This window comes from Cupressus sempervirens, chromosome 11 (assembly GCF_028749045.1).
Source record: "Cupressus sempervirens isolate cs-2001-9-10 chromosome 11, ASM2874904v1, whole genome shotgun sequence".
In the NCBI taxonomy this organism is placed as follows: domain Eukaryota; kingdom Viridiplantae; phylum Streptophyta; class Pinopsida; order Cupressales; family Cupressaceae; genus Cupressus; species Cupressus sempervirens.
This window is the reverse complement of record NC_143128.1, coordinates 68,244,746-68,269,321: the sequence shown is the minus strand read 5'-3', so window position 1 is coordinate 68,269,321 and position 24,576 is coordinate 68,244,746.

The following is a 24,576-nucleotide window of genomic DNA, read 5'->3' as shown; positions in this document are numbered from 1 at the left end:
TATATCATCCACAAAGATTTTAGATACAAGCATATCCTTACCTTCTTCTGATTTGATGTACATGTTATTGTTCTCATCAATTCTTTCAAATCCTATTTGCACTAGATACTTGTGAAGTCTCTCATACCATGCTCTAGGGGCTTGCTTTAATCCATATAGAGACTTGTGTAATTTGCATACCTTATTTTAGTTCTTTTCATCAATAAAACCTTCTGGTTGCTCTATGTAGACTTCCTCTTCAAGTATACCATTCAGAAATGCAGACTTTACATCCATCTGATAGACTTTAAATCCTTTGAAGGCTGCATATGCCAGTAAGGTCCTTACTCCTTCCATTCTTGCAACTAGAGCAAAAGTTTCTCCATAGTCTAGTCCTTCTTCTTGTGCATACCCTTTACAGACTAGTCTTGCCTTGTTCCTTGTGATTTAACCATTCTCATCTAACTTGTTTCTGAACACCTACTTGGTTCCAATCACAATCTTATCAACTGGTCTTGAGACTGAGGTCCATGTCTCTTTATTCTCAATTTGTTCTATTTCTTCTTTCATATCATTGTACCAGTCATAATATTTTATAGATTCACTTACTATTTTTGGTTCCATTTTGTTGAGTTGACATGTTTCACTTCTGAGTCTATTCCTTTTAATTGTTCCTACCTCTTTGTTTCCAATAATTTGATCAGCAAGATGATTTCTTCTTACATACTTTGCCAATACTGGTTCTTTTCTTGTTTGCATTTTGTCTCTTTTAGAATCTGAACCCTCATGCATATTTTCATTAGGTATTTGTTCATTTTCCTCATGTTGGCTATTCTCAGAATCTGAATGAACATTGTTTGTATTCTCCAACTCGGCTTCTGAATGTGTCTATTGTTCGACATTCACTGTCTGTGACTCGGCAGATGATGGATTTTGTTGTTGATTGTCATTCTAAGTTGCAACTTCACCATTATTAGTTATACCTTCATAAAAGTATATAAAGGTCTTGTATTCTTCTACTTTCTTGGTGTCCTCAACACTTTGAACTTCTGTAAGCTCATCAAATTTTATATTTGTGCTTTCTACTACTTTGTTACTATTAACATTCAAGCACTTATAAGCTTTTCTTCTAGTAGAATAACCAAGAAATGTGCCTTCCTCACTCTTTGCATCGAACTTTCCATTTCTAGATTCTTTATATATATAGAATTTGCATCTAAATATTTTGAAATGTTTTATATAAGGAGAATGCCCATACCATAATTCAAAAGGTGTTGCATTTGTACCTTTCTTGACTTGAACTCTATTGAGTGTGTAGACTACAGTACTTACAGCTTCTCTCCAGTACTTGAGTGCAAAATTTTTCTCCATCATTAAAGTCCTAGCATAGTCAATAACTAATCTATTCCTTCTCTCTACTATACTATTCCTTATCCTTTTGATTACTCTTTCATTGCAGAGCTCTTCAAATTCTCTTGATGTGAATTCACCCCCTCTATCTGATCTGAGACATTTTAGGCTCTTCCCAGTCTCTTTCTCTACTTTGGCCAAGTACCATTTGAACATTTGAAATGCATCTAATTTTAGTTTTAGGAACATGATTGTCATCATCCTTGAATATTCATCTACAAATAGCATTATGTATCTGTTGCCTTTGTAGATTTGCACTTCAATACGACTACACATGTTAGTATGAACTGGCTCTAATACTTCATTAGAAGTATAAGCCTTGCTTTTCAAAGTTGACTTGGTCATCTTCCCTAGTTGGCATTATTTGCAAGTGGTGTTATCAGGTTTCTTCAACTTTGGCAGACCTCTGACTTTCTGCATCTTGTTGATGCTTACCAGATTGTCAAAATTTACATGACATAGCCTCTTATGCCATTACCATACATCATCAATTTGAATGATGAGACAAGAAGCATCTTGCATGTCTAGGTAGAAAAAATTACTCCTAGTCTGATCACCTTTTCCTATTAGACTTCCTTGAGAATCATTGATTTTGGCAACTCTATTTTCAAATTCAACCTTGCATCCTATGTTGCCTAGCTGTGAGACACTTAACAAGTTATAATTCAAGCCTTCAACATAGTATGCATTATCACATGATATCTTTTTATTAAGCTTGATACTACCTTTCCCTTTGATTTGACATGGTGCATTGTTACCAAAACTAACGCTATTTCCTTCAAATTGAGTAAAGGAAATGAACTTTCTTTTGTCTCCAGTCATGTGATGAGAGCATCCACTGTCTATGATCCATCTGTCATTTTTGTTCACATAGGTTATCAGGGCAATTGCTTCATCTTCATCTAATTCATCTCTCATAGCCACATAGACTACTTCATCATCATTCTCGTCAGAGTCTTCTTCAACAATGTAGCATCTTTTCCCTTTACCTCTATAGTCCTTGTTTTCCTCTTTCTTTTTCTTGAAGATGCCTCCATCCTTGTAATTTTTCTTTTGTGTGCATCTGGCTACAATGTGACCAACTTCATTACAATTGAAACAAATGATTGGTAGCTTACCTTTGAATTTTCCTCTTCCTTTGTGAAATATTCTTGCTAGTAATGCCTCTAATTGATCTACATTATCTTCATTCATGCTGCTGTCACTGGATACATACTTTCCTTTTCCATTCTTTTTCTTTGTTTGCACCTCCTCATTGTCTTTTATTTTTATCTTGGCTTTGAATGCAGATTCAAATTTTTTTGGCTTGTAGTTGTCAAAGTTGGATAGCTCAAAGGCAATGATTCTTCCAATTATTCCTTCAAATGATAATGTGTTGCCTGGTACACACCTTAGCTCCTGGATGGCTAATACTCTTATAGCATAGATAGGAAGAAAAGTTCTCAAGTATATGCTACATACTATTTCTTCTGCTAACTATCCTCCTAGGCTTCTTATGGCACTTACTACTTCCTTCATCCTTGCACCATATTGAGCAGCATTCTCTCCTTCTTCCATTTTCATGTCATCAAACATTCCTCTTAGGCTCTCTTTTTTGGCTTTCTTGACATTGTTATCTCTTCCATAGATTCTTGATAATGTTTCCCACATTTGATGTGTAGTATCACATCCTTTGATTTCATCATACTTGGCATAGCTTAGTGTTGAAGCAATATCTAACATTGCTTGATTGTGCTCCTTCTTCTTGCTCATGTCATCTATAGTGAGGGGCTTGCAGGGTCTATATGATCAACTATGATTGAGGTCTATGCATAGTCACCTATTGATTTGAGGTGTAACTTCATCAGACTTTTCCATGCAACAAAGTTGTCTTTGTTTAGCTTGGGAACTTCTCTCTTTGATATCTTGATCTTTCTGCTGCTAGTACCTTGAAACAAACCAGTAGTGGGCTCTGATACCAATTGTTAGAATTCTTTAAAATAACTAAGATGGGGGGTGAATTAGTTATTCAAGGTCTTTTAGTGTGCAATTCAAGTTTTCTAATAAAATAGAGGAGAATCAGAAGTACTAACGTTTTTACTTTCTTATCATGCATGCAATTAATCATTAACCAATCATGAAAAGTAATCATGCATCACCACATAACACAAATAATTTTGATGACCCAAAAATCCTCCAAGAATAAGAAGGTAAAAATTGGGGTGGGGATGATACCTACAGAATAATTGTGCAATTGATTTCAACCACTTCTGATGGTCTGCCTTGTTAAAGGCTATAATACACTGTTAAATGTGACCCTATTAAAGGATTTCTACATGTTGTTAGGAGTGTGCCTTTTTAGATTACTTAAGAACATTTAACTTGGAATTTTACCCTGTTAAAGGATTTACATAGAGCTATTAGGCTCACCCAAGTCCATGGGATTTACAGTCACCGTCTCAAAAGAATCTTTCATCCCTCTGCAAGGATCTCCTATCCTCCTCCTAAGGATATCTTTATCTTTCTCCTAAGGATCACTTTATCCTTCTCCTAAGGATCTCTTTATCCTTCTCTTTGGAATCTCTTTATCCTTTTCCTAAGGCTTATCCACCTAGCTGTTAAGCTAACCTAGCAAAGTAGGATTTCAATATCTAATACAATGGTAAGAGAGTATTAGAAGGGTTTTGTCCTGATATAGATTGTAACTCTAACCTTGTAGATTTTAGATCACTCTTCAATTCTTTTCTTAGCTTTTCTTTCCTCCCTTGTAGTGATGACAGCTTGTTCACCCTTCAAGATCCGTCTCCTTGAGTTCTTCCACTCGTTATGCCAATGCACTCCATGGTCATTTGATCAACTCAGAGCCTTGATGCTCTATTCTTACTCCTCTTGGCTTCTTTGCATGACCACACTTAAGACCAACTCCTTCTCATACATGTGCACTTCATCTCTAACTTGTAACTCCTTATATAGAAGTTGTATTCTTCATTTCTCACTCAAATCTTTGATTTGATCTTGAGAAAATGATATTGTTTTCCCTCCAAATTTTTTCAACTTCATGATAAATCCATTAGCATTCACCTTGAATTGGTTTGCATGGTTTACATAGAATTCTATGATGTCTACTCGTCATCCTTATCATCCAACTATTTCACAAAATTTTAGGTAACAACCTTATCGCTACTAATCTGGTGAATCTTTGACTTTAACAAATAATGTAGCAACTTGGCATTATCGGTTTACTAATGCTCGGCTCCTTCTATGTTACTCGGCACTTGAATATCACTTGGCTCCTATATCATGCTTGGCACTTGATTTTCACTCGACACCTGAAGGCTACTCAGTACCTAAAGTCGCTTGGCACTTGATCTTCACTTGGCATCTGAATGCTACTTGGTACCTGAAGATGACTCGGCACACACTAAAATTGAACTTGCTCAACTTTACCTAAAAATATGTTCGGCTCTAACTAGCTTTCTTGGCTCTCTCCAATAAACTTAGTTAGGTTTTACAAATGACTTAGTTAAACCTTAAATATTTTTTGTGTCTTAGTGTGTCCATCTTCTTAGAGTATGTCATCAAGAACATGTATGCAATAGATGAAGATTTCAAGGAAGCATATGAGGTTTTTCAAACAATGAATTAAAGGTATCATACTAATTTTTATGAGTTTATATTACAAGATGGATTATTATTTAAAGGTAATTAGCTTTGTGTACCTAAAGGATCAGTTAAGGAGAACATTGTCAAAGAAAAACATTGTGGGAGTCTTGCAGGGCACTTTGGAATTGATAAGACTTTAGAGCAGATTAAAATATTTTTCTATTAGCCAAAGATGCAGGCAAATATTAGGAAGTTTGTAGAATGTTGCATGATTTATCAAAAGCCCAAATAGAGATCATCAAATGTTGGACTATATACTCCTTTACCTACACCCACTAAACCATGGGACTCCATCAACATGAACTTTGTCATGGGGTTGCGTAGGACTAAAAGTGGATTTGATAGCATGTTTGTTGTTGTTGACAAGTTCTCTAAGATGGCTTACTTTCTACCTTGTAAATAAACTCACGATGCTTCTCACATAGATGGTATCTTCTTTAAGGAAGTTGTTAGACTCCATGGATTACCATTGAACATTGTGTCTAATACAGATTCTAAATTTCTTGGACAATTTTCTAGAAAATTAAGGAAGAGTGTTGGCACACAACTGTCATTTTCTTCAACATATGATGCCCAATTAGATGGCCAAATTGAAGTTATCAATATGTCATTAGGTAACCTACTAAGGTGTCTAACCAAAAAACATGGAATTGCTTGGGATGTTGTTCTTCTACAAGTTGAATGAACAAGTTGAACTCTTATATAATGATTTAGTGAACAGAAGTATAGGTTTAACTCCATTTCATATTGTATATGGAGCCCATCCAAGAGGAGTCTTGGAGTTGAGAGACTTGGGAGATAGTCACAAAAGGAGTGCATAAGCTAAAGATTTTGCAGAGGTTATGAAGGACATCCATTAGCAAGTTAAGGATAAGTTGGACCTTTCAAAAAGAAAGTTTAAGGCACATGCTAATAAGAACATAAGGGCCTTACATTTTTAGGTAGGGGATCTAGTAATGATTCACCTAAGGAAGGAGAGAATTCTAAGGGAGAAGTATACTAAGTTAATAATGAAGAAGAGAGAACCATTCAAAATTCTAAAGAAATGTGGCAACAATGCCTATCACATTTAGGGATTTCTCATATCTTTAATGTGGTACATATCTATGCATTCAAGGGTCTAGAGGATAATGAGGAAGTTGAGGTAGTGCAATAGCAAGAAGAATCATATTTACTATAAGAACTACCACAAGTGCCTAAACCTACCATTGAAGGCATTTTGGGAAAAAGATAAACACAAAAGACAAGGAGGAAAGATTTTTATGAACACTTGGTCAAATGGTAAAATAAACCAATATAGGATGAAATTTTTCTTTTAGAGAAAGACATCATCAAGCTTGGGAGTAGTCTTGAAGACATTCCAACTTAATAGACTTGAGTTTCTCTTCACCTAGGAAGTATGGTGCAAAGAACCAAGGAACTTGGCTTATATTTTGGTTTTCATGTTTTTCTTCACCTACTTAGGCTAGAATAAATTAACCTCAAATGAAAATTCCATGGTTATCAAAGCAAGACACCATTTTGTATGCTTAAGGTACTTTATGCAATTTAAAAGCAAAAGTTGCTCATTAGGAAAATTTGATTTTTTTAATGTTTTTGGTCAATAATGCCTAGGATTAGGTGGTTTTATTGATTTATAGGTATTTTGGAACCTTTTCCAAGTCCTAGAAGTGGAATCAAGTGAAAAATGTAAAAATTATAGTTTTTGTGCAAAGTTCAATTGTTGAAAGTTGTAAAAGTTGGTCAAAATTGCAACTTAGTGGGAAAATGGTTTTAACTATTAAAATATTGGTTGTAAAGATTTAAATAGCCATAGGAGAGATATATACCTCATGTTTTAGGTGTGGAGGGCATTAATGTATAGATTGGAAGAAGTTGCAAAGAAGAAAATTTAGTTTTAGAGTCATTTTTACTATTGTTTGCATGCTACACGGATTGTATGGACTATCAAACTAGATCTAATGGATTTTTTAGATATATCTTTGAATTATCTTTTCTTTTCTTTTTTTCTCATCATTCTAAGTGTTTTCTTGTTCAATTTATTGCATTTTTAGTGAAATTAGATTTTTAGGACAACATTTTGATTCACTCAGCAAAGATGGGCCTTTAACTACTCTTTCCCTGGTTTTAATTTCATGGCCACTTGAAAAATGGTATTTATTAGGGTCCTTTTGAATATTCCAAGGTTCCAAAATTGGAGGATGTGTTTTGTGACTTTTCCAACCAAACCATAGGCCAAGCAGCATTAAGGATTTGACTTCTTGTAGTGTGTTGATTTGTGAATGGCAAGAGTTTGGGACTTGGTAAAGGGTTGACCATTTGAAAATAATGTATTTTAGTGTTTCTAGTCATTCCTAAGTATTTAGTTCATTTCCATGAACCTATTTCCTATTAGTTTCTTTGTAAACTAAGCCTAACTTGATCACATAGGTATGTGTTGCTTTGTGAAGGAGAGGGAATGTTGGAGTCCAGCTAGAACTTGGTGCTTTGGGGTTTAAAGAAAATTTAAAAAGGGTATTAAAAAAACCTAATTTTTTTCGGTCTTGTTTAAAACTTTGTGAAGTTAGATCCAAAAAGCCATTTCAAGAAGGCTAAAAGGGACTCATAAGGCTACAAGGCCAAATTGGGGTTTGAGGCTTTGTGCAAGTGTATGATTCAAAATAGTGGTATAGTATATGGTAAACAAGTTCCCTAAGATTGTCTAGTATATTAGAGCCCTTGGGAAAAACTTCTAGGGTGTTTTCCTAGTATTGACCTAGTTGTGGGAGTTTGGTGCAAAACCCATAAAGTAGACAAGATTGGTTCTTTTTCCTTGGATTCTTGGTGAACTTGGCAAGTGTACTAAAACCTTGTATGCATGTTAAAGATTTGATATCCATTTGGTTGATTGAAAGAGTGGGAACCCTATTTGAAGCTTCTTAGTTGTGCTCTCTACATCATCTATTTGCTTATTGTCCTCTGTAAATCAAGCATATCTTCTACACAAATTTGACTCTCTATACGTGCACTTATCCACATCATCAAGACATAGTGTAGAACACATCCTTAACTATGCTTGACTTGGTCATCAATACATAGTCAATACAACCTCATTCTCTATTTGTTACTCTGTCAGTCTTCATAGAAATAATGCTATGTTGAAATCAATGACAAACACATTCATGAATGCAGTATGTGAGTCATAAACAATCTCTCCAATTCTAATGATACTCCCCCAAAGGAATTCCATCAACATTAATGTCAAAAAATTCCCCCTTTGGCATTGATTGAAACATAGATGAAAAATATTTAAGTTCCAAGAATACCAAATCAAACTCCACTACTGATGTTGTTGTTCTCTTCTTTTCAAATCCTCTTCATCAATCAAATATAAAATCCATTGGAACACTTCTCTGTCTATGCTTTCCCATTCTTAGGATCGATATCAGTTGTTCATATTTTAACTCTCACAAATAACTTACATTCTTTTCGGATGGTCATCAGTTTTCACACTTCTCCCCCATCCAATGTCTCTCCTCATTAACATCAATCACTCTTATTGGTGCATCTCCCCAATTTTTAAAATCTTTCTCCCCCATTCATAGGAAAAAAATTTCATGTATACTTCTTCCCCATTGACTTCAATGACAAATTCTTCATTATGTCAATAATCTGCTCCAAGTCTTCAATCAGCTCAAGTGCCAAAAGGCACTATTCAATATCAACTAGCAAGAGTCCTTAATGATTCTTCTTATCATAGATACTTCCCCATACAGAAAGCATTAGAATTCAATCTAGATAAAAAAAAATAGTGATCTATACCAATAGACTAATGCACTGTCTACATTAGCTACTCAGAAGTAGGTAGTGGCATTGCCCCAAGTATACCTCACAAATAATCAAATGTATCTTTAGGCAAAGTCTTCATAAAGATATAGATGCAATCTTCTCTTTTGTACTTACATACTTTAATCTGATCTATTTCTCTACAAATTTCTCTCTCAAAACATGATAATAGATATCTTCTTAGACTTAGAATGTAATATAGGATTATTATACTCACTATACTTGTGCTATCATAATGTATGATAATAGGTTCTAAAAAAATTATCCCAATATCCTTTAGCATCTACTTCATCCACATGATCTGATTACAATTGTTTGATGGTGCTACATACTCTACTTTTGTTATACTCTATGAAATACAATCATGTTTCTTTCTTAGCCAAGAAACCAATCTTCCTCCAATAAAAAATTCTCCACCACTAGTGCTCTTTTTTTCATAAATATTGTCTACTCAATCCACATTAGTATAAACACACAATAAAATCACTAGATATGTCATACCATAGTCCAAAATCAAGTCTACCCTTAAAATATCTAAATATACTTTTTACTATTGCATAATATGATTCCTTAGGATCAGCTTGAATATTCCAACTACATTTTTTATATCTAGTATGGTGTGAGTCAAATATTACAAACCTCCAATCATAGATCTATACATATTTTTCTCAACATCATCAAGGCATAGTGTAGAACACATCCTTAACTATGCTTGACTTGGTCATCAATACACAGTCAATACAACCTCATTCTCTATTTGTTACTCTATCAGTCTTCATAGAAATAATGCTATGTTGAAATCAATGACAAACACATTCATGAATGCAATATGTGACTCATAAACAATCTATCCAATTCTTATGATACTCCCCCAAAGGAATTTCATCAACATTAAAGTTAAAAATTTTCCCCTTTGGGATTGATCGAAACATAGATGAAAAATATTTAAGTTCCAAGAATACCAAATCAGACTCTACTACTGATGTTGTTGTTATCTTCTTTTCAAATCCTGTTCATCAATCAAATCTAAAATCCATTGGAACACTTCTCTATCTATGCTTTCCCATTCTTAGGATCGATATCAGTTGTTCATATTTTAACTCTCACAAATAACTTACATTCTTTCCTAGATGGTCATCAGTTTTCACACTTCTCCCCCATCCAATGTCTCTCCTTGTTGACATCAATCACTCTTATTGGTGCATCTCCCCAATTTTCAAAATCTTTCTCCCCCATTCATAGGAGATTTTTTTCATGTATACTTCTTCCCCATTGACTTCAATGACAAATTCTTCATTATGTCAATAATCTGCTCCAAGTCTTCAATCAGCTCAAGTTTCAAAAGACACTATTCAATATCAACTACCAAGAGTCTTTAATGACTCTTCTTACCATAGATACTCCCCCATACAAAAAGCATCAGCATTCAATCTAGATAAAAAATAGTGATCTATACCAATAGACTAATGCACTCTCTACATCAGCTACTCAGAAGTAGGTAGTGGCATTGCCCCAAGTATACCTCACAAATACTCAAATGTATCTTTAGGCAAAGTCTTCATAAAGATATAGATGTAATCTTCTCTTTTGTACTTACATACTTTAATCTGATCTATTTCTCTACAAATTTCTCTCTCAAAACATGATAATAGATATCTTCTTAGACTTAGAATGTAATATAGGATTCTTATACTCATTTTACTTGTGCTATCATAATGAATGATAATAGGTTCTAAAAAAATTATCCCAATATCCTTCAGCATCTACTTCATCCACATGATTTGATTACAATTGTTTGATGGTGCTACATACTCTACTTTTGTTATACTCTATGAAATACAATCATGTTTCTTTCTTATCCAAGAAACCAATCTTCCTCCAAGAAAAAATTCTCCACCACTAGTGCTCTTTTTGTCATCAATATTGTCTACTCGATCCACATTAGTATAAACACATAGTAAAATCACTAGATATTTCATACCATAGTCCAAAATCAAGTGTACCCCTAAAATATATAAATATACTTTTTATTGCTGCATAATATGATACCTTAGGATCAGCTTGAATATCCCAACTACATTTTTTATATCTAGTATGGTGTGAGTCAAATATTACAAACCTCCAATCATGGATCTATACATATTTTTCTCAACTATAGGTGTCTCATATTTGCTAGATAACTTGTAAGCAGTTATCATAGGTGTACCAATAGGCTTACAAATTTCCAAGTTTAATCTTTTCAACAAGTCTTTCAAATACATTACTTGTGATAAGAAAATACCATCACTATTATGTACAATCTATAGACCCAATAAAATGTTCATCTCAAATTCATTCTTCATTTCATTAAAAAATTTATGACTCGCTTCATCATTACCCCCAAAGATTATGTCATCAACAAATATTACAATGATCAACAATCCATTCTTAGTTTCTTTCAAGTATAAGTTACTATATGTCATACCTTTAGAAAACTCCAATTTTTCAAATATTTGTCCAATCTTGCATACCAAGTTTTAGGTGCTTGCTTTAGACAATATAGTGCTTTCTTTAATTTGCATACCATATCCTTCTCTTTTATCAATGAGAATATTTTAGGCTACTCAATGTAGACTTATTCTTCAAGTTCTCCATTCAAAAATGTTGACTCTACATTCATCTAATACAATTTTAACTTCTTACTTGTTGCATAGGCCAAGAACATTCTTAGTGCTTCAATTCTAGCAATAGGGGAAAATGTCTCTTCATAATATATTCCTTCTTGCTATTAATATGCTTTGCATTCCAATCTTTCTTTCTTCCTCACAACTTCATCTTGCTTATTCATCTTATTTTTGGATACCCATTTAGTTCCTATGACATTATTATCTTTAGGTCTAAGAACCAATTCCCATGTACTTTGTTTCTTGTTATCACTCCTTTGTCTTTTTTTCTAATAATCTGATTCTCAGGATGATTCTTTGTCAAATTATTGTTCAGTGTGGGAGTTGTTATTTCAAGTCTTACTTCTTCTCTTGGTTCAGACCTTTGTTCAATAATTTGAACATTATTCTACAAATGATTGTTAGCCTCAAAGAAAACTTTAATATTTTCTTTAAAAGGTTTAGGATTATCTTTTTCTTCATTAGAATTATAATCCAACATTGTCTCTTTAACTCTAAATTTTTCATCCTATTTCACATTTGTACACTAAAAAATTGTCTTAGTTATTTGATTAAAATATCTATAATCTTTTCTTTACAATGAATAACCAAGGAACATACCTTCATTTCTTCTTGTATCAAACTTACCAATATCATCATCTCTCTTTATGTAACACTTACTTCCAAAAATTCTAAAACATTTTACAAATTATGCATGTCCAAACCATAATTCAAAGGGAGTCTTGTTTTTACCTTTTCTAATATGTAATCTATTCATGGTGTATGCTACTATGTTGACTACTTCTCTCCAAAATTTCTTGTATACATCATTCTCAAACATCATTCCTCTTGTTGCTTCAATTAGAGACCTATTTATCCTTTCAGCAATCTCATTTTTCTTAGGAGTCTTAGGTTTTGATAGTTGTCTCTTAATACCATTTTCTTCACAAAATATGTTAAACTCTCTATAAGTTAACTCTCTTCCTCTATCTAATCTCAAACATTTTATCTTTACACTAGATTCATTCTCAACTCTATTCTTGAACAACTTGAACTTTTCAAATGCTTCAAAATTTTCTTTAAGAAATGCTAACCACATCATTCTAGTGATTTCATCAACAAAAATCATAAAGTACCTTTCACCATAGAATCCTCTTGTTCTAGTAGGACCGCTAAAATATATTTGAAGAATGTCCAATTTTATTGTGGTAGTGAACTTCTTGCTAGGAAAAGAAACCCTCTTCTTCTTAGCCATAACACATTCTTTGCAAACAACATTAGTAGGTTTCATAATTCTAGGTAGATCTCTACTAGAAAATTTACTAATAGCCTTCATAATACTATCAAATTTCATATGAAAAAATATTCTATGCCATAACCAACAATTATCCACCTTTACAACCAAACATGTGATCTCTATAGGGTTTAATTGAAATACATTACCTTTTGATCTTGTACCAGTTCCAATCAACTTACCATCTATATCTTTTATAATGCATGTCTTCTCTATGAATTATAACTGATAACCTTTATCAACCAACTATCCAACACTCAATAGGTTATTCTTTAATCCATCAAGAAAATGAGCATCATCAATGTTAGTCTTTCCACCAAGACTGATAGATCATATTGTTGTGATATGACAAGTTGTATTCTTACCAACTCTAACAATTCCTCCATCCTGATTTCTGAACTTAACAAACAAATTCATATCTCTAGTCATATGGTGTGAGCACACACTATCTATAATCCAATTAGATTTATTCTTAACCTATAAATATAGGGTTTTTTCTTCTTTAATTTCCTTTTCAAGATTATCTTCTTTTATTGCCACAAATCCTAATTAATTATCACTTTCACTCTAAACTATTTCCCCAGACTCATCATCTTCATTTGCATATGAATAATATATAGGTCTTCTAAGCTTTAAATTATTCTTATATTTTTTCTCTCTTTTAGAATAATTAGAATCATAATGACCAAATTCATTGCAAGTCCAAAGAATTCCCTTCTTATAAGCTAGGAAATTCCTTCTTCAATTCTTCTATTCTCCTCAAATCTGGATCTATAGCTACTAGCATAGTCTCCACTAGTGCTTGCACTTCTAATAAAGAAGGATAAACACTCAATGCACTAAAAGTTGTTTCCACTCTAAAAAATTCTCTAGATTTCTTTAAGCTTACTTATGTTTCTTCCAATCTTCCAAATAAAGTCTCTCTAGTAAACTTCACAGTGCAAGGTATCACTTGCTCAATCATTTTCATTGTATATATGAATGGAGGTGTCAAAGTTTTCAAAATATTCCAAATAATCTCATCTTCATCTTTAGATCCTAGCAAGATTTAATTCCTACAACTGTATCTGATATTGTACCATTGTAGCTTCTCATAGATTCATCTTTCATCATTTTAGTATCTTGAAATAAATATATCCAATTTTGTAGTCTAGTTCTTCTATCATGTTTATCACCCACAAAGGTAGATTCTAAAGCTTTCCAAATTTCATGTGATGTTTCTAAAAAATTTACCTAATTGTATTCATTATCTAGAAGTGCTAACAATAATACTTCTCTAGCAAACATGTTACACATAAAAAAATCTCTTTCAACTTCACTACATAAATCAAATTTTCTTTCTTCCACAATCTCTTTTTCATTATTTTTCATCAGTGAATATCCTAGACCCATACACAAAAAATTAGTCTTCATCTTCTCCTTACAGCTATCATAGTTAACTCCATCAAATTTAGGACTTTTTTTTTTGAAATGACCCACCATTGATCTCACAAAGTTGCTAATCTTTTTCTTCAAGGACCTAAGGCTCTAATACAAATTGTAAAAAGTAAAATCCACCAAGATAACTAAGAGGATGAGGGGTGAATTAGTTATCCAACTATTAAATTATTTATCAACCTTATTACTCCTTAATCATGTGAATAATATAATCAGCAACCATAAGAATATACTCATAAACAATAACACTGGATATGTTAACTAGGGAAATATTTGATCAAAGTGAAAACTGTAGTGGGGATGGTACCCATAAATTGATGTACTAATGTAAAAATTCATTTTTGGGGGTTGGACTCTATTAGAAGCCAATGAAATACATTTAGTACATATCAATCTTGGTTAGGAGACTTTGAATCCCTTTAGGAGATTCCAACCTTCTTAGGAGTTGTGTCGACTCTATTAGGAGTTGTAGAAGGTAGATGGACACATTATCCAAATAGATTTAGGGGCAAGACCACTAATCTTTGTATTATTCCTTGAAATATAATAGAAATGTGTAGATTACTTTCTTTCCTCTAACTAGACTTATCCTCTTTAGATCTCAATACTAGATCACCAACTTTGCATCCAATAATCCCTTGGATCACTTACTCGCATTTACCAAATACTTCGCATATCACACACTTGAATACATTAATCGCACTTTTTACCACAATGAAAATAACCTTCCTTTAAATTGTATCCTCAAAATATTTCCTTGATTCAACCTTGAGGCTTTCCCAACTAGTTATAATAGGAGCTCTTTAAGATATTACAAAACTTTACATCTTTTTCATAATTACAAATCACTGTCGACTCATAGTCTTTACAACTTTCTACACATGCAACCTTAGACCTTAAAAACTCACAAACATCATCATCAAAAAATATACTATCACATTCTAATTGTGTGTATCATGATTTTGTCCCATTTAAGAGATACAACTCATTCATCATAAACCACTTATCAAGTACTATGTCTACTTAATATCTTTTGTAAATCAAGCATATCTTCTGCATGAATTTGACTCTCTGTATGTGCACTTTTCCACATCATAAAATAAAAAAAATCTCTAAATGTGCTTGACCTGATCATCAATACATAGTCTATACAATCTCATTCTTTATCTATTACTCTATCAGTCTTCACAGAAGCATTGTTGTGTTGACATCAATGAAAAACATAGTCATGAATGCAACATGTCAATAAAAAATAGTCTTTCCAATGCTTAGGATACTCCCCAAAGGAATACCATCATCATTTATGCTAACAGAGGTTTCCATGAAATATTCTGGATGAATTGTATTGTAATATTGTGATAATATTTGATGTAGTTATTTAATATTAGAGAAAATAATTAAATATCCAATATTAAATGTGTGGTTAGTGGGTTAGGAAGCACATGGTTTATGTAATAGCACTTGGTGGTTTTGTGGGACTTTCTACTATATGAGAAGCCACAAGGGTATTTTTAGAGATAAGACAAAAGAGAAAAAAAGAAAAAAAAGAAAGTCAAGTGAGGCAAGGCTTGACAGGCTAGCCAAGGGAGCATTTATAAAGGTTGGAAGTATGGAATAGTATGTGTGGATTCATGCTTGTTCACATGGATTTTTTTTGTTGTGGCTATGACTTTGAAGGTTTCCATGGTTGTATTGCAATGGTGTTTTTGTTGAATAATACATGGTGTGCATGTTTTTAAAGGGTGGATTTTTCCCTAAATAAGGGTTTCTCAAGGTATATCTTGTGTCATATTTTTGTGCATATGTTGTCTATTCTCTTGCATGTGGATTTTACTTGCATATTTATTTCAGATCTATTATCAGTTATGTGGAAATGGCTATATTCTTTTTTGCAAGTGTCCTTACAAGTGGTATCAGAGCTATGATTTTTTTATTGTATCCCTAGATTGAATCATTGGGAATGTGTGAGAGGATAAAAGAAAAGGGAAAGATATATGAGTTGTTTATTGTAGATTATCTAGTTTTGGGTTTTCTATTATGGTAGGATGTTGGTAGATTTTGGGCATGTGAAATTACTAGTCAAATGGATTTTTTGGGTGTTTCATTTAAATGGGGCTTTTAGGGGGAGCTTGAAGAAATGACCTACTAGGAAAAAATAGACCTCACCATTGGATCCAGGTTGGTTTTTCTATTAATGTTGATAAATAATATGCCCTAGCTTGGTCATTTTGAGAGAAAATGAAAGATTTCCTTAGTTTTAGCCCATTACGACCATCAAACTTAATCTCTTCAAAAAATCGATCACCAAAAAAAATATAATGAAAATGGTAAAAAGTCTATCTTGGTAACATGATCATAACTTTCACCCAGAAGATCATATTTTGGACTTCTTATAGTAGTTGGAAATCTAATTCAAAGCACTACAACTTGGTGTAGGTTATATTGTATGATTTTGACATTTTGTTAGGTTTTAAGAGCCAAAAATTTAGATGTTGTTTATTTTGAGCATAGGTTAGGGTATAACTTGGGCATACAAAGTCAAATATGGGACTTTAAGTAGTCAGTGAAAAGATTTTGGAGATCTCTATACACTATTTCACATTTAGTGTAGGTTTGGCATAATTTATTTGGTGATATATTGATTTGAACAATTTATGATATATATTGACTATGGTAACATTATGAATTTATGGTATTGTATGTTTTTGGGATTTGGAGATTGTGATGGCATTGTATACTCAGCATATATTTTTAGATTGCTTTCATGATGATATGGTTATAAGAGTCTATACTTACAGGTTACATTTATGGTTTGTATATGAGTTGTCTGTGCCCATTGATCTTTCAATCTTGATGTATATTCATATTTTTGGATTGGAATTGGGTTTTCTATTCCCTTAGTCACAAAATTTTTTGGTTTATCTTTATGTAGAGGAGATGAGATGTTGATACCAGGTACAATCATGGAGGATGGTTGTGGTTGACTATTTTATGTGAAAAGGTTGGACACTTTGAGTTAGATGCTCTCTTCATGGATATGATCATGGTGCCATGGATTTTAGAATGACATGATTAGATATACAAGTTCATCTTTGATGCTCATTAGTTTAGATTCCTAGTTTGGCTATGGTGGTATATCTTCTTGGTTGACGATCATGGTTATTTGATTTCTTTTAAGGAGCTCTTGATCTACATTGAGTTCTTTGATGGTTTGATGTCTTGGTTGATTCACATGGTTAGAGGATGGTTTTTTTGCATCATTATATCATGGATAGCTTGGATGCACAATTTAGAGGGAGCTTATGATAGTGATGAGGTGGCAGTGCGAGATTATTTCCTAGTTTGATTTGTATCTTCTTGGTTTGGAGATCTTGATTTAACTTGGTACTAACACATTGGTTGTGTGAGTATAGACTCGGTGGATTTTCATGTAGGAGATGGATTTTATGATGTCATGGGTGACTCAATACCACGATTGAATGAGATTTTTTGGCATTGATATATTTATTGAGTGTTTGTAGATGTTGGAGGTTTGTCTTAGATCCTATTAACATTATCAAATTTCCACAATCCATTTGTAAATTAAAAAAAATTTAGATTTGATTGTGTGTGTTTTTAACCATCAACATTTCAGATCATACTACATGATCCATCATTAGGATGAGAAAGTGCAAGATAGTAGAGATATATAGACTAAGCCTTTCTCAAGAGATATAAGAAGAGAAGGGGAGAGCACATAAATTCGTGCTAAGAACAAAAAGTGAGAAGTTCATCACCTAATGAAATAGATGAGACAAGAAAGATAAAGGGCACAAAAGAATTTTAAAATATAAAAATATAAATAAAAGGTGATAAAAAAAAAGAAATTAGAATGAAAGAAAAATTGAACCTAAAAAAACCACAGAACACATACACTAAGAGAAAGAGAACCAAATATACATACATAAAAGAAAGCATGTATATATATATATATATATAAGTATATACCATTATATAGTATATATATAAGTATACTATTGTATACTATTATATACTATTATACTATTATATATATTATAAGTATATATTATTATTTAGTATATATATATATATATATATATTATATTATATATACTATATATATATATGATATATAATATATATATTAACAACTTATATATATATATATATATATACATATATATATATACATATATATATACATATATACATATATACATATATATATGTATGTATGTATGTATATATACTTTTATATATGTGTATATATATATATATGTATGTACATATATACATGTACATATCTACATATATATGTTTCAACATATATGTGTATACATATGCCTATATATGCACACACCCACACGCAAACATATATATATATATATGTAATTATATATATATTTATATATATGTATTTGTGTATATACATGTATAGTATATATATACTATACATATGTATTTGTGTATATACATGTATAGTATATATATACTATACATATGTATATACCCACATATATATATATATATATATATATATTTTTTATATATGTATTTATATATATATATTTATGTGTGTATATGTATATGTATAGTATATATATACTATACATATATAAATATCAACATATATATATATATACGTGTATGTATATATACATGTATATATATAAATACATATGTATGTATATGTATATATATATAAACACATATTTATATATATGTATATATGGTAACTAAATACATAAGGAATGAACAACAGCAAGAAATCATTTAGTCAAAAGAGTAAAGATAGATAAGGAACCATGAAGACAATCCTTTAGGACACCAAACGGAGAGCATCAGAAGAAAAAAAAAAAAGTTTTTTGCTCTGTTACAAAGATCTCCCAGTTGGCATCATTCCTCTAGTAGCATCCCTCATTCTATGTACCCTCACCCTTCGGGCATTCCTAGGGGGTTTGAATCACATCCCCTCTCTGTCCACAGACTTGTCTCTCCTTGAGACATTTAACTCCAATGTGGCAATAGTTCACTGCAATCGATTCAATAGCAAGCACCCCTCTCCCAGGGGTCCTCTTCATTCAGTGTCTTCTATGGAAGAGGATACACATGAAAGAAGCCAATTCAAGTCACCTTACACAAGCAAGTTTGGTTTTCATTATGATAGACTCTCTTTCTCTCACAAAGGTTCACGCATGGCTGTGTCCTCCCAATTGCATGGGTGTTAATGGAAAATTGGCATCAAGATGGCTTTGCTTCTCTCATCTATTAGGCATGAGGTTTGAGCTCAATTTGATGCAAAGAGTATTGATCTTCAATGTTCACTTACTCACAATGGCTCCTTATAGTTCACACAAGTGTGTACATCTATCCCTCTTCTTCTCTTTGTGTGTATGGTGATTCTATCATTAATTGTTTAGATTTTGATTCCCAACCTCTTGACTCACATTGGATCCCTCGCTTGGTTGATTTAGGTCATGTCACCAGCTATACCATTGAGAAACATGTGCAGTTATCTCATAAGGTGACTACAGTCAACCTGTCTAACCCTTCCATATCTCCTTTGATATTTTCCTTGAATCTAATGTCATATCCCTCTTCTCTGAATTGTGGATGTCAAACTTTGTATAGCTGTAACATTGGTTCTTCACCCCCTTTTCAGATTGACCCTCCCTCCACCCAACCTTGAAACTTGGGGTTTGAGCCCTTGGTTCACCTGAGGGCCTCCTCCTCTCTACACTTGGTGGTTGATTAGGATAATAAGTTGGTAATTAACCTATCTAGTGCCACCATAGACCCCCTCTATTTCAACTTGTTGAAGCAAGGCCTCAACTTTTGATGTTCCCCTCACTCCATCCCTTGCATTCATTTTCTTCTTGAGATTGAGAATGTTATCCAATTCCTCCCATCTAGTGTTGCCAAAGAAGTTAGGCAAGATTACGTTGTAGCTCTGTGACATGCCAAACCACCTAGACACAATATCTCTAGGGCAGAGTCACAAGCTTTCTATGATTTTTTCAATAACAATGATATTGTTATTACCAAAGCGGACAAGGGTCATGCCACAATCATCCTGTGTAGGAAATACTATATCTCTAAGATGCTTGACTTACTCTCAGATACTAGTAGCTACAAGATCCTCTCTCACAATCCACACTCTAGGATCTTGTTTAAAGTCAAAGCCTTAGTGTCCAACTCCTCCTTTGAGGATGTGATCAAAAGAAAATTAATCCCCTCTAAGGAAGTGACCCCCTGCATATATGGGGTTCCAAAATTTTATGAGGATGTCCCCTTGCATCCTATTGTTGATACCATTGGATCCCCAATGTACTCTTTAGCCTCTCATCTCACCAATATTATCTCTCCTTTATTGGGGAATTCCAACTCTTTTGTCATAGATTCTTGTCATTTGTCCAATTTATTAAGGATTCAAAGTAGGAACAAGGCAATATCTTGATCAATTTTGATGTTGTTTCTCTCTTTACTAAGGTTCCTATTCTTGAATCTATTCAAATTGTGAGGCACAAGGTTGAAGATGAGATCGCTAGCTTGGTTGAGTTTTGCTGGTGGCAATGGGTTCTCCCATTTCACCAATCATAGAAAACATCTATATGGAGTATTTTGAAGAGATGGCTCTCCATTCCTTCCCATTGAAACCAAAATGGTGGAAGTGTTATGTTGATGACACCAATGTTTGTTGGCCACATGGGTTGGAAAAGCTTGAGGAATTTCATGAGCACATCAACATCAGCCACCACCATCTCCTTCACCAAGGAGCTTGACTCAGATAACTAGTTACCCTTCCTTGATGTTCTTATCATGAAGAAGTCAGATAGTACCTTTGGTCATTGAGTGTTTCATAAAGCCACCCACACTGACTTGCACCTCCACTCTTCTTCTCACCACCACCCTTCCCAAAAAGCTAGTATCCTCAAGACTCTTTCCCTTAGAGCTAATAGAATTTGCAATGTAGAAAACATACCCCAAGAGTTTGACTTAACTATGCCAAGTTTGCAAGTTCAACAGGTACTCTCATAAGGAAATCTCTAAAGCTCTTACCCAAGCCAAGTGCTCTTATCTCTCTTGTAGTAGTCATCAGACCCCCTTAAACCTTCCTCCTCATGATGTCTCTTTTCCTTTTGTGGAAGAATTTTCCCAAAAAAAAGGGAAAAATCTTAACCATAAAGGGCATTCGGGTTGCCTTCGAACCCCTCTCAAAATTAAGAAATTATATCCCCCCACTCAAGGACTCATATAACTCTCTTCTAGACTCTGTATTCTACAAGATTGAGTGCTCATGTGGCATGCCCTATATTGGGGAAATTGGTCACTCTATTATCACTAGGATCTGGGAGCATAGTGCTAACATCAAGCATGAGAGGGTGCAAAAATATTCTCTAGCAGAACACTCATATTCTACTAAACATCATATTTGTTTGGAGAATACCAAAATTGTGTCCAAGGAGGACAATTATTTCAAGAGGAAATTGAAAGAGGCCATTGCCATTACCTACCATCCCATTAACCTTAACTGTGATGATGGGTGATCCATCAACCATATGTGGCACCCCCTGCTTGATACTCTTGACAGCCCCCATTTTGGCATGCTTGATAGACCCCACCATCCTTGATACTCTTGTAGTTCTCCTTTGTGCTCTTTCTTTTAGTGTTTTGTGTAGTGGTGTTCCCCCTTTTCCCTCCCCCTCTCTCTCTTGCTCTTACCCTCTCTTTCTCCATCTCTTTTTGTTTGTTGTTTGATTGGTATGATTGCTCTTTTCTACCTCTTTCCTTGGTTTGTGTTGATCTCTCTCTCTCTCTCTCTCTCTCTCTCTCTCTCTCTCTCTCTCTCTCTCTCTCTCTCTCTCTCTCTCTCTCCTCTCACTCTCCCTCTCCCTCTCCCTCTCCCTCTCCCTCTCCCTCCCCCTCCCTCTCCCTCTCCTTCTCCCTCTTCCTCCCTCTCCCCTTCTCTCTCTCACACACATGCACACGCAAACCATGCATCATGGTCATGCATGTATGTTGAAATGGGTTCTAGTTTATTTATGTCACTATAGTGCTTGAGTTTAGTTGGTTTGGTTTTTGTTAGGATTTTCTTCATGGTTCCTTATTTGTCTTTTCTATTTTGACTAAACATTTTCTTGTTGTTGTTGATTCCTTATGTATTTAGTTTACATACATACATACATACATATATACATACATACATATATATATATATATATATATATATATATATGTGTGTGTGTGAATATGTATGTATGTATATATATGTATGTATGTACATATGTATAGTATGTATATATATATATATATATATACTATACATATACATATACATACATACATATATATATATATGCAGGTATATACATATGTATAGTATATATACACACATAAATATATATATATAATTATATATATCTTTGTGTGGGTGTGTGCATATATAGGCATATGTATACACATATATGATTAAACATATATATGGATATGTACATGTATATATATATATATATGTATGTATGTATAGACATAGGCATATATACACATTTATATATACATATATATATAAGTTGGTAATATATATATATATTATATAGATATAAATAATATATATACTATATAATAGTATATACTTATAATATATATTATATAATATATATACATATATTATCTGTATATATATATATATATATGCATGTTTTCGCTTACGTATGTATATTTTTTTATCTTTCTCTTAGTGTATGTGTTTTGTGATTTTCTTAGGTTTGAATTTTCTTATGTTCTAATTTCTTATTTTTATCACCTTTTATTTATATTTTTATATTTTAAAATTCTTTTGTGCCCTTTATCTTTCTTGTCTTATTTATTTCATTAGGTGGTGCACTTCTCACTTTTTGTTCTTTGCACAAATTTATGTGTTCTCCCCTTCTCTTCTTATATCTCTTGAGAAAGGCTCAACCTACATATCTCTACTATCCTACACTTTCTCATCCTAATGATGGGTCATATAATATGATCCAAAATGTTGATGGTAAGAAACACACACAATCAAATATAGAAAACATTTTATTTAGATCATATTGTTGTAGAAGCATATTTGACATTTGCATGGTGCACTTTTCTCTTCATGGTGTGTGAAGATGGTTGGATCTTGAGGAATCATGGGCTTCTTTTTTATCTTCATGGTTGTTGGAAATAATAATAGGAATGTAAACTATGAGAGGGGGGGTGAATCAGTACTTCAAAACTTTAACCATAAAGCATTCTTCACCACACATCCATCTCACAATTTGTAGGTAAACTGAAATAGCTAGCTACATATGTTCATCCATAGCATGAAACAAATAACACATTACACAATAAGTTTGTCACCTAGAAACCCTCCAATGAGAAGGTAAAACTAGGGTGGGGATGACACCCAAAAATCTTCACTATTGCAACTATAAAGTGTAGCCAATTAAGGTTACAAGAAGTTTGACCATAAACTATGATCTACCCTATGAAAGGTCTACCATTTTAAAGGCTTGCAAAGATTTTTAAGTCTCACCCTAGTAAAGGATTTAAACACCCTGCTAAAAGTGTGCCTTGTTAGAGGACTTAAACTTGCAATAAAACAAGCACTCAGTTAAGAGATTTACATAAGCTTGTTAGGACTACTCTGTTAGGATATTTTCTCTACATCACTTGTTAGAATGATTTAGCACCATGATCCTTCAGTTAGCACTTTGTTCCTAGATGTTAGATCTTCTTTTTCTTAGTGTGTACTTGATCCTTCTGATCATATATGTCTCCTCTATCCTCTCTCTTCTTTTCTCTATTCTCCTCTAATTAATTATGCATTTCATAACATTATCACAACCTTCATAGCTACCATGAATACTCTCTACACTTAGCATTCATCTCTCTTATGTCTCCTTCTCTTCCTTTAGGCAATATAATTTTTTTATGATTTTTCCCCTTAAGTAAACACAAGTTAGCTAGGGTTAGGTTAGAATAAATAGCTATGGTTTATCCATTTTTCCACTTAGAACATCCCTCAATATGATTGGTTGCATGTACTACATAGGGATTCATAATATACACCTGTATACATCTTCTAGAATCATAAAACAATAATTAAATCAGCCCAAAAATGGTTTATAGAGAAGTTTGTGCCATTACAAATAACTATATATAAAAACTATTCACATAGAAATTGAAGTCTTTCATGTTCAACATTCAGTGTATCTACAATGTTGTAACTTAGTTCCTGAATGGCTCGACATCTCTATTTACTTGGCTCATGAGTGACTTGGCACATACTGGTGCTTGAAACTAACCATGTACGTTACACAACATGTATTGTCT